The sequence below is a fragment of the Xiphias gladius genome, chromosome 7 (genome assembly GCF_016859285.1).
Source record: "Xiphias gladius isolate SHS-SW01 ecotype Sanya breed wild chromosome 7, ASM1685928v1, whole genome shotgun sequence".
Lineage (NCBI taxonomy): Eukaryota > Metazoa > Chordata > Actinopteri > Istiophoriformes > Xiphiidae > Xiphias > Xiphias gladius.
Window position 1 is genome coordinate 3,197,037 of NC_053406.1, and position 11,644 is coordinate 3,208,680.

Below are 11,644 nucleotides of genomic sequence, written 5' to 3' on the forward strand. Positions count from 1 at the left end.
AAGAGTTAGATACCAAGCTCATATTTGTGCGTTAGATATGAAGCTACAGGGGCATCCCTGTGGCTTAGGGGTTAAGACAACCATCAACTGCAGTGTCCCATATTCGTTTCCTTTCATCCCTCTGCAAAAAAGGCCTAAAATGCTCCAAAAATACTTTAAAAAGCTATGAAGCTACAGGCAAGAGACAGTTAGTTTAGCATATTTGCATATTAGATGCGAGCAGTGACTTCTTGGTGTCTTGTCGTCAGCGTAAGGTTACCAGGTGGCCAGTGGATAAGCCAAGGCTCCTGGCCAATAAGTAGTCCAGCGTGTAACCTCCCGTAAAACCACTACTTGTCTGTTTTACGCTTTGTTTTTTATACAGATTAAACAAATTAGATATGACGTGTTAATAAGTGCAGAGGTGCTGGGAGATGTATTTTGTTGGCTTTGGGTAGAGACAGGCTAGCTGTTTCCCCCTACTTACTGTTTTTATGCTAAGCTAAGCTAAGCTAATCGGCTGCTAGCTATAGCTTCACATGTAGCATTCAGATATGAGAGTGGAATCGTTTTTCTCATGTTACTCTTGGCAAGAAAAGGGACAGATGTATTTCCCAAAATGTTGAACTATTCATTTAAAGCTGATACAGGCCAAAATCTTACATTTACAGCTCTGCCTTAAAATACTATTTACCTCAGCTTTGAGAGGAACACTAGACCTAATTGTTGGATTTAGCAATAAATCCTGAAAGCTTGTAAATTTAGACATTACCAAGAGGGAGTAATCAAGAGTAATGACTAACAAACTTCTTTCAAATAAAATCAACATTAAGTTCTGTATCTGTAATTGCAAAAGTCATATCATGATTCCATATCTTAAAAAATATATAAATAAAAAACAAAAACTACATGAAGGTATCTTGACTTGCTCTGGCAAGAGCAAGTACGCCGGTTTCTTGTGGTTGACAAGGCAGTATTTGATATAAAGTAAAACATGAGCTAAAATACATTATGAACATTAATTTCATGAGTGATGAATATTTAAAAGCTGATGAGAAGCAACAGTGATCTGCAGACAACTCTGATCCCTGCATCGCAATGGCTTCGAGTTAGTTCAAAGCATGGTCACCTCCTGTTTGTTGCTAATCTATCCAGATGATATATGGTAAATAATATATTGTTTCTAGTGACTCAAGATAAAACACTTTAAATCAGCATATCAACCCGTCATTATTAAAATAATACAATCTCTATGTTATATATTGTAATTTATACTGTATGATGGACAGTATAATCAGTAAAGTCTGTATGTCTACCTGTTTCCAGTGTTCAAAACATATACATTGTTCTTTGGCATTTAAGGTTTTATTGTTTTTTAAGGAAAAGGTTGATACATGGCAGCAAATCAGCCTTCATACCATTTCAACAAATAAAAGTGAGTCAAATAGATCAAAATAAATAGCACATTCAGTCCAATAAACTGAAAAGAAAATGTCACAGTCAGAAGAAATGTTTGGTTACACTCGAGATCTACAAAGGCTCCATCTATCTTTATATACAGTAGATCCAGAATAGGTCCCAGGAGAATGTCCCATCCTCCCATCTACCTTTTAATCTATTGAGCATAGACTCAGTCTCTGCCATTTCATCTACCCAATCTTTCAAATCAGGAGATTTAGCTTTTTTTTTTTTTTTACAATGCCTCAAAGTAAATCTTGGAGGCTGTAATCATACCCAACATAATAACTGAGAAGGCACATTTTGATAAATTTGGTATTATATATTAAAAAAAGGAGTCAAAGGGATTGCTGAATCAAACCAATAATTCAGGACAACCATAACTTTGACCCAGAATGGTCTCACTAATGTACATTCCTATATACAATGTAGTTAAGTTCCCCATTCCATTCTGCACTACAACAAATGAATCTTTATCAGTTTAATTCTGTGGAGTCTTACTGGTGTACGATAGTACCTTATACTTCCCTTTTATTTCCTTTACATGTTTTCCACTTTCTGCCAAGATATTCAACCATTCTGCGTGTTCAGATTATCTCCTTACATCTCTCTGCCCTAACACTTTCACATTAGATGATACCTTACTTTTAAAATTGTATGTTCATTTATAAAATGGTGAAGTTGTTTCAAATTTCTGTGGAAAATTCAAGTAATCCTCAGTGTGGTTGTTTCTAACCTCAAAATATATATTGTTACATACATACATACATCTAAGAAAGAAAGGCACAGGTGTAATTAAGAACATTATATATGACTTCAGGCCATTTACATGAGCTAGTTCCAGGAGCCTGGTATTGTGAATGCTGGCTGACTGGCATGTCTTACTGAGGCACTTAAGAAGGATCCACCAAGTCAGTATCTACCTTCATTACAATACCACTGGTATGCAGTTATTTCCCTCGTTTGATTAAGAGAGAGCTGAAAATTGTTGGTAAGTGTGAAGATTAATGGATGTCAACAGTTTCCCACCTTTTAATGAGAGCTGGTGGCCAGCTTTTTACTAGCTCTCACTCAACTATAAGGTAAGAATAGCTAGAAACATACAGGACAATAAAATGTTACCCAAGTAACCTAAAAATTCACTTGGGTAGTTATGGCAACATGCCTTGAAATCACAAGCTTTCCTGACAAATGTGCCCTCCCTGATAGGTTGGCAAATTTTCGTCAATTTCCCTGATTAATCGACGGTCTGCTACGTTAACAATCAATTGTTGGTTAAGCCACAAAAGTATTGATGGATAGATAGATAGTCTTTCACTAAACTTCAACAGCTAAAAGCAAAATTTGGTCCATGATGTTTATGATGATCATTGTTATAAACGTTAAATGAGCGTTATGTAATCGGATGCATTATTTTTCAATATTTTTTCATTTGAAAACTTTTCCCCTCTTGCAGATCTCCTGAATTTACGAGAAGCCCTAAATGCAGCATGTGGTAGACACGCAACTGCACGAGCGTCATTTTGACTTCACTCTGATATCGAGAATCACCTCTCTATTTTAGCGATTGTACACATACTAGCAGGGAATTAACAGACAGTTCATGTTCCCGTCTGTCAGCTAAATGATTATATGACAGATTTAAGTCTTCGACACGGACATTGTATGTCTTGTAAGTAGATGTTAGCTAACATTATATCTGGTTTAAAAATCCTAAAGGTAGCTAAATGCCCGTATATAATAGTAGCAGGTAATTTGGCGGTTAGCTTACCTGCTAACTCAACATATAATTTTCATAGTTTGTGTTAGCTTTATGTTTGCTAGTTAGCCCAGTGTCACTCGCAAGATAAAAACTATGTAATGCTGAATTGACTAGCTGTATGGGGTAAAGTTCATCTATTTAATAATGAAACACCAGTAGCTATATAATTAACATTAAGTTCTAACACAAAAACAAAAATACATTAGCCTGCATCAAGATAGTCAAGATAGTCAAGATGGTTTTTATATATCTAATAAGTCCGAAATACAGAAAAATGATCATGCACCATATGTACTGTATATACATACAGTGTGTTTGTGTGTGTGTGTCTACATATATATATTTATAAATAATGGTTTGAAACCAGAATGAAGGATACGATTAAAAAAATATGAGAACATCTTAATTCAGTGTCCTACATGATTTAAAGTCATGCTGCTTTGAAGTATTATTTTTGGCGGTACAGATATTCATGCAAAATATGCTATATAGGTCTATTCTTGTGCAAAGCATACTATACTGTAGCACTCTGTGATGATACTTTGAGACTAACAGATGTTTGTCATAAAGAAACTAAACTAAGTCTAACTTGATACTATATTTGGAGTAACATTACATCTCAATGAAAGAACCAACACCAGTGGCAGGAAAACTGATTCCACCAGCATTAAACAAGAGGACAGTGAACAACAACAAAGGCCCTGTACAGACTTCATCCCCACAGGTAAGAAAAGCTGCTGGTAACCTCCCGTTTCTGTAAAAAAGTCTATTTAAGTCTTTATGTGCAAATGATATATTAAAGTTCTTAAATTCAGATTTTATGTCCATATACATCCAAATGTTGTGCTTCCTGATGCAAGAAGACAATGATCACTGCAGTTTACAGTAAATGAGGTCCTCTTAAGTCCATGACAGCTCAGAAAATACAGTTTTCTGTTTAAGTAAAAAGAAAACCAAACCAAAACATACATACATGGTTAAAGTAGTGTTTGTGATATAAATGGTACAGTATTTTTACAGCTTTTGTAATGTTGTGATTTTGACTTGGGGTAGATAGATTTTTTTTTTCAGTGCTAATAATGTTTTAGTGCAATCAGTCTTTTCCCCATTGCAATAGATGGAACATCCACCTGGTAATCAAGACAAGTCTCCACCAAAACAGAAAAAACCTCCCTGTAAACCATCCACTTTGGAGTCAGTAGATTTATTTGAGGCTACAGCTGCAGGTATCTGCAATGTCATTCTGCCAGTTACACAAACTCTTTTTGTATTAGAGAATCACATTTCATCCTACAGAGAAATATAGTAAAGTTAGGCTGTGTTCATGGATATTTTTTCCTAACTGTCACCATGTTTTTTAAAACTGGACAAACGAAATAAATACCAGAAAAACTGCTTTCACACTACTAGCAACATGAGCGACAGGTCACAGGAAGTTAGAAGGAAGTGACCCATAAAAAAACCCAAGTGACCCAAAAAAGTGTCTTAAATTTTGGTTGTCTTGTGAACAGATTTTTTGACACACATAGTTTTGACTACAAATCGTTGCCAGTATCTTTTTTTTTTTTTTTGCTCTTCATTGGTTTGATTGAAGTATTCAGAATCTCGTAGTCAAGATTTGACCTGGTTCCAGACCTTTGAATTGCTGGCCAGTGACCACAACTACTTTTTTGTCAATTCACATAAATAAAGTATTAAAAAAATCTAATGAACATATAATGGAGTCCATTGAAATGGCAGTTAATTCTGATTGTCAAGCTTAGATGTTTTCACAGTTGAGTGGAATTTGCTACCGTCCTGTTTGTGGTTTGCTTTCTGTTACAGGTGCAAGTAGAGAGTTCAGCATGCTGCTTTCAAAATTTTCTGAAGTGTTAAGGTAGGTCATATTTAAACAACTAGATTTCTATTCCTTTAGTTGCATACTTACTTGATTGACTCTTGATTATCCATTATCCTTAAAAACGTATGCAAACAAAATATGTTTAAAGAATTTAAAAGTTATAAGCTTTTCATCTGAAAATGGTGACAATAAAACATTGAAGAACTGTGAACGATGAGTTGCTGGTTCATATCTAACCATGCAGTAAAGGAGAAGAAAGTCGCACACTATAATTCCAATGCGATCTTTCTATTTTAAATTCTGTGCAGTAGATACATGTTTCAGCACATCTTGCCTTCTTGCTGAAGAGAGGAAGATGTGGCAGCTGCGTTTGAGGTCTCAGGAATTGAGTTCTAATGACTTCACTGATCCCCTGACTTTTCATCTGCCACCACACACGAGTCAGATTTCTCACTTATTTAACTAATAACCACAGTCTCTTAAGACTCACCTGCACTTTGAGATTAACGCTAACAAAGTACGCAAAATGTTTGCAGGTGAGCACGCTATGAGCATACGAGTATTAAATTCTGCACGTTTAGCCTCTGAATTTTTCTGCTACAAGATTAGTTCCCTCGTACTTGTCACTAAAACCAACCACTGCCTCAGTAACAATCTTCAGCTTCTTCACGACAAGCTGTGAGCACTTATTCCTCTAAACTGCTCCCTTAGAGTGCTCCTTTTAATACTGTTGAACACACCATTTTAATTGGTGAAGGACTTGCTAGGTTTTTAACTATTATATTTCCACACAATTTTATTGTCAGTGTTTATGGTTTGTTTCAGTGAGAGAGCTGCAACAGATATCGCAAAGATGAAAGAGCTGGAGGGCATTTTGACAGAAGCTCGAAACCTCGAGTCCTACCTAAAAGAGAAGAAAAAACATCTGAGGCAAACATTAGCTCGAATTTTTGATAAACTCCAGAGTTAAATATGAACTGTTGTCAACATGACATGTAAGTAACAGTCCATTTTACTAAGGAATAATTTTCTAGAGTGAATAGCTTTGTGTACTGTACATGTGTCCTCTGCAATTCATATGTTAATCATATTAACTAATACTCAAGTATTATTACTCATTCACAACGTACCATGCTTCATACAATGTGGCATTGCTTTGAATATATAAAATAAATTAATAGATGGTTATTGTTTTGAGTTTATTGAGTTATGAGTTTGAGTCATTTTGAATAGGATTTTATTTATACTTCCTGAAATCTAGACAAAAAATGATCAAAATTTAACTATTGATTCTTCATACTAGGCTTACATTTTGTGATTGAGCTTAGATATAACTGTCAGAATGCCATTGTTTTTATAGAATAATAAAAGTTCAGTATTCACCAGTGTCTGTGTTACTGTTTGTAAAGAATTAAAAGTGCCTATCAAGATTTTAATATGTTGTCATTGTTGGTATCTAATATAAAGGGAGATCTAGGGGAGTTCCCTCTCCCCCAACACATAAACACACGAAATAGAAAACAAAAAAGGGAACTGTGAAAGAACAGAAGCTGCACAGATCAAGATCCATGACTAAAAAAAAATAATTTTGGAGAAATCTTAGTTCCACTTCCATGTTTCTTTTCACTTGACCATTTTTACGTTCTCTGCTATATAGTCATAGTCAATGAGTGGCCAGCAGGGGGTGCAAGTTTGCTACATTCCTAGTTGCTACAACCTCAAATTGACATGACCCAGTATTTGGAAATATTTCGACCATATCAAAGCATTATATTATGTAGTTAGTGTTTACTTTGTAACTATTTAATAAGATATCAATGTCTACCAACATTTTGTAAGGGTTAAATCTTGCCTGTGTTTGTGTTAAATAATCTTTACCTGTAGTTAACAAGGAAACATTGCTTATGGAAACATTACAAGGAGGAGATAGATGCACATAAGATGTTAAAAGGGAGATTTTTATTCAGAGGATATTAACTGGGTAATTTTATGTACTAAGAAATGTACATTTTCTTTTAAGTCATCATTCATTCAATCAACATAGATTATTCCATCATATGGGCCCTGTCCCAAAGTGTGTGTTTACTTATCATTTTCTGGTTCTTACAAAATAGGATGTCATAAAAAGAGTCTTTGGTGACCAAAACTGAGCATTACTAGTTGTGTAAACATTTTTATTGCATGCATATGAAAAACACAGCAATTTTCTTTATTTTTTTCTTGAATTTTCCAGAGGCCCCCTTTTTCAGCCAACCAGACCCCTTATCGTAAACTGTAAAAGCACTTGAATTGAATTTTTTTTTAAAAAATAATGGTTTAAAGTATAGAAAAAAAACATATTTAAAATAAATTTTCAATATTTCTAACACACTGCTATAAAAGCTATGATGGACTTTTTTTTTGTTTTAATTTTTGATAACAATCCGAACAAGCTATACAATCATACCTGTGTAAAGACAAAACACCAAAAGCAATACTTACATTGTATAACATCTGCCATGACTTCTGTCAGAGGTGTTTTCATATTTTATTTCCTTCTCACACGTCTATGCTGTGGCATTGAACGTCCCGCGGAAACTATAGGGGATGTTGACAGGCACCACAGCCCGGCCCAGCTCCTCAAACGTCTTGGCATCCAAAACCAGAAGGAATGTACTCTTGTCCTTGAAAGAATGAAGACAAAGGCAAAGAATTACTTAAGATTTCCAGAGTTCCAGAAATCAGTAGTGTGCATTTCAAATGAAATTTTACACACTTTCTATATTTAAGCACCAAAATGTGCTTCTGTAAATCTAGAGATGCACTCCCTGTAAACATAGAAATAAACTCCTTGGTTTTGGTAGTGTATAGTTACCCCAAATCCCACAATGTCCTCCCACCTCACTGCTGCTTGTTTTGAAAATCAACTGTGATTGTATGATTGTATTGAGTCGTCTGAGCTGAGAGGAAATTTGGGTACTTAGACCCCCAAAGAAATCATGAGGTGTATCTTTGAAGCAAAAAAAGGCATTGTAACCAAGGTACAGTCAAACTGGTCCAAAATCTTTGACTGAACCCGACTTACCTTATTTGGAGTGATGACAACAGACAAGACAACACCATCGTCCTCATCTGTGGCATTTACGGGATGGTAAGAAGACCTGATCAGAGGGATAGAGACCAGGTTTTTCCAACACCTGTGAGAAGACAGTGACTCGAGTCTTACAGTTTGGCTGTTATCGTGTTTTACCTTTCTTTTACATTCTTCAAATTTTAAGATATTTAATTGTTAATATAGAATCATTGTGCAAATTATGATCATGTACATCTGCAAATCATTGATTTTTGTTGTACTGGTTGTTGTTTGACTTGTAATGATCATAGACTGGAAGTTAGAATTTCTCTCCCTTTTATTTTATTTGCTGCCATACTAAAGCATAACACTTTTTTGTACAGCCCACCTACATGTTAAGTGTAAGACTACATGTATCACTAAAAGACTTAATTTTGCCATTCTGTAACAGCTGGAAACATCTGAGGGACTCACCTTCATGTGTTTCCCAAGGAGGTCCATCTTGATCAAGGTGTCTCAAGCCGCAACCGTAGAAGTAGCGGTAGGAGCAGGTGTTGTACTTGCCATTGTGGATCTGAGGGAACTCCAGACCACCACTTGGTGAAGATCCTCCCCGTGGAGGTTCTCATGGGTACAGAACACCTGCACCGAGAGAAAAGCAACTTGGGTAATACGACAATTCATTTACAAAATTAAAGTTGTAATTCTTGAGATCCGAGGCTTGGTTGATTTGGTAGTTACTGTGGTGAAAGCGAGAAAGGTGTAGTTAGACATCAAACAATGTTGAAGCTCACTGCGGTGACAAACGCTGTGTTTTCTTTGGCTGCTTCACAATAAAAATCTCGCCATGTTTCTCTGGTGGAACGCTTTTAATGTGTGGCAGTAGGATTTTCTGTTTTCTGTTTCAGCCTAATACAGCTCTGACCCTGTGTAGGGAGCGAACAGTAAACTGTGAGACCGGTATCTGTAAGGTAAAATCGTGCTGGAAGGAAAAATGAGTCTAGCGCGGGAATGGCAGACTCCGTCACCAGCAATCAAATCTTCTAATGTAACAATCTCATCTACTACCATGGAGATACAATTACTGAATCTATATGCATAGAACGGCTATTGCAAAAAAATTCTGACCATAAATAGTATCAAAAATGGGTTTGATTTTCATGAAATCAAAACCCAACTGAGGATTATAATTTGTAATTGTGGTCAAATTAAATTTATACATAATTCAGACATAATTCAGTTCTGATGGTTTCAATAACATTACGAGGTTTATAGTTCATAAATTGTATAATTGTGGCATAATGATCTGAAGTTGCCAAAATGCACAGCACAACCAAAACAATATTATTAATAATAACAACAATATTTAACAGGACTCTAGATATGTGGTAGTTAACTGTAAGATGTGTTGGGCAGTTTCTATTCACAATATATCTTATGAACTGCATTCAAAGATTTGTGTTCATGCATTATGATAAGAAACTCACTTGGTAATTCAAATCTTGACAGGAAGCGTTGGAAGAAGTTTTTACAGGTGTCCGGCATGGTGACAGTCCCAAACTCAGACACAGCAATTTGGTTATGCTTCTTGTTGGCTTGGTAACTGTCACCGGGCAGGAAGAGGCTTTTGTAAGTTGCCTGACTGTTAGATATTTTGAGGTGGTGCAGGAGAGCCTTACCGTCAAACCAGTGGTTGAACCTGATGAGAATGGAAGGAACAGGAGACAGGAGTCAGCTTTGTGATGCAGCGGCAGCACTACATGTATCAAGTCAAGTCAAGACCATTTTATTGACTGTAAAATGCCCAACATCTCAAGCATATGACACATTATATTCATAGACCCTAAACAGACCCTCAAAGGGAAAACTCCCCAAAAAAGCCTTTAATAGGGAAAAAGTCAACACTTTGCACTCACTTCTGATTAAATTTTTTCAAGAAGCTCCCATTGATCCATTCTGGGATACTGCCAATGATGTTGTTGCTGATGGGTTCAGGGGGGTCCTCCACTGAGCTCACAATCGTGTCAATGCAAGGTAGGCCGCGCACATCTGTGAAGTGCTTGATGTTCTTCCTAGAATTGGATTTATTGAGTGCTACAGAAAAAAGTTAGCAAACTTTACATGAGTGCAAACCATAGTCACATTTTCTTCACACAAAATAAAAGACATTCATTATTATCAGTTAAGAATATCAGAATTGATGTCAGATCTCAGATAGATGAGATGTGCCGGATATCAGATATTCCAATCAGATCTTTACCTTGGGTATTTTTCTGTCGATGTTTGATGGTATCCATTGGCTGTAGCTTTATTTCCTGAGTCTGTAGTGGTGTCAGAGGCTTGCAACCTCCTCATTTGGTGCTGCTGTTTCTCCAAGACTGGCACTTTGCTTTTTATTATCATCCTGTCTGTCACACCCCCTAGAAAAAGTCAGATAAGTAGGCAAGCAAATAGTGATTCCATGCTTGTGTAAGCCTTTACTGAACAAAAGTGCTTTATGATCACAACTGGTAACTTATTTGGAGATAATCACTTGATCTTAATGACATGTTGCAGAATCACTGTGGCAGCATTCATCTTTCTTTGCAAGTAGTTCTTTATTCAGTCCTTTTTTTTTCATGCTAAATATGCTTGCAGATGTGTAGTGATGGGGAAAGCAGATGAACTTGGATTAGTAGATGGGAGGTAAGAAGAAGCACACCATCAGCCTGTTTTTGTTATTGCATACTTCTATTTCAGGAATAATAAAAGCATTTTTGGAATTTTTATCCTTTTGAGTTTACCTAGAGCGCTAGCAAAATGAGTGTCTGATATCTGCTTGTCTCACAGAAAAATTCCCTGATGTATGTATATCACCCATAAAGAGGTATACTAAGCATTTTATGGTTTAACTGGGATCACTGAAAGGTGGATCAGTTTACTAAGAGCATGAGGGATGTGGGATCGATCCCCTGTTCTTCGTGTGTCCTCACATAGGTCACAGACATGCAGGTCAGTTGGAATCTTATAGAGGATTCCTGCAGAATCTAAACTGCCTATATCCACTAGGTAGTTAGTACTCAAAACATGGCGTCGGGCTCTCACTGGGGAATCACTTGTTATCCAGCCGGGGCCATGTCTTTAATTGATTAGACGGTATTTGTTTTGTATTTTTTCTATAGAAATATAAGTAAAATAGGTCTGAAATATGTCATAATTTCTACATTATATAGTTATTATCGTCATTTTGACAAGTTGACAACTCTAATTGCTGGGATCATGACTAGTTTGAAATCCACAAAAGGGGTTATAGGCCAGTTCGATTTCAGCACATTCTCTTCATGTTTCTTTACTTAATAGGACAGAACATCTTCCAGGTTGGAAGTACATGCCTTCTTTTTACTCATAGTGCTTTATTAGTTCTCACTTTATGTTATTTATATCTACACCAATAAACATTGTTCAACAGTATGTGTAGTATGGCTGAAACAAAGTGCAGGGGTTTGTAGGGCAGACTTTCCTCTTTTATAGTCCCCTCAGTTCATCTCTACTACATAGACAGAGAATCAAGTAT

General features: G+C 36.2%; 1 pseudogene; it reads right to left on the minus strand.

The window, feature by feature from the left end:
- Nucleotides 1–7,585: 7,585 nt before the first annotated feature.
- Nucleotides 7,586–10,465, minus strand: LOC120792144 (annotated as a pseudogene).
- Nucleotides 10,466–11,644: the final 1,179 nt, after the last annotated feature.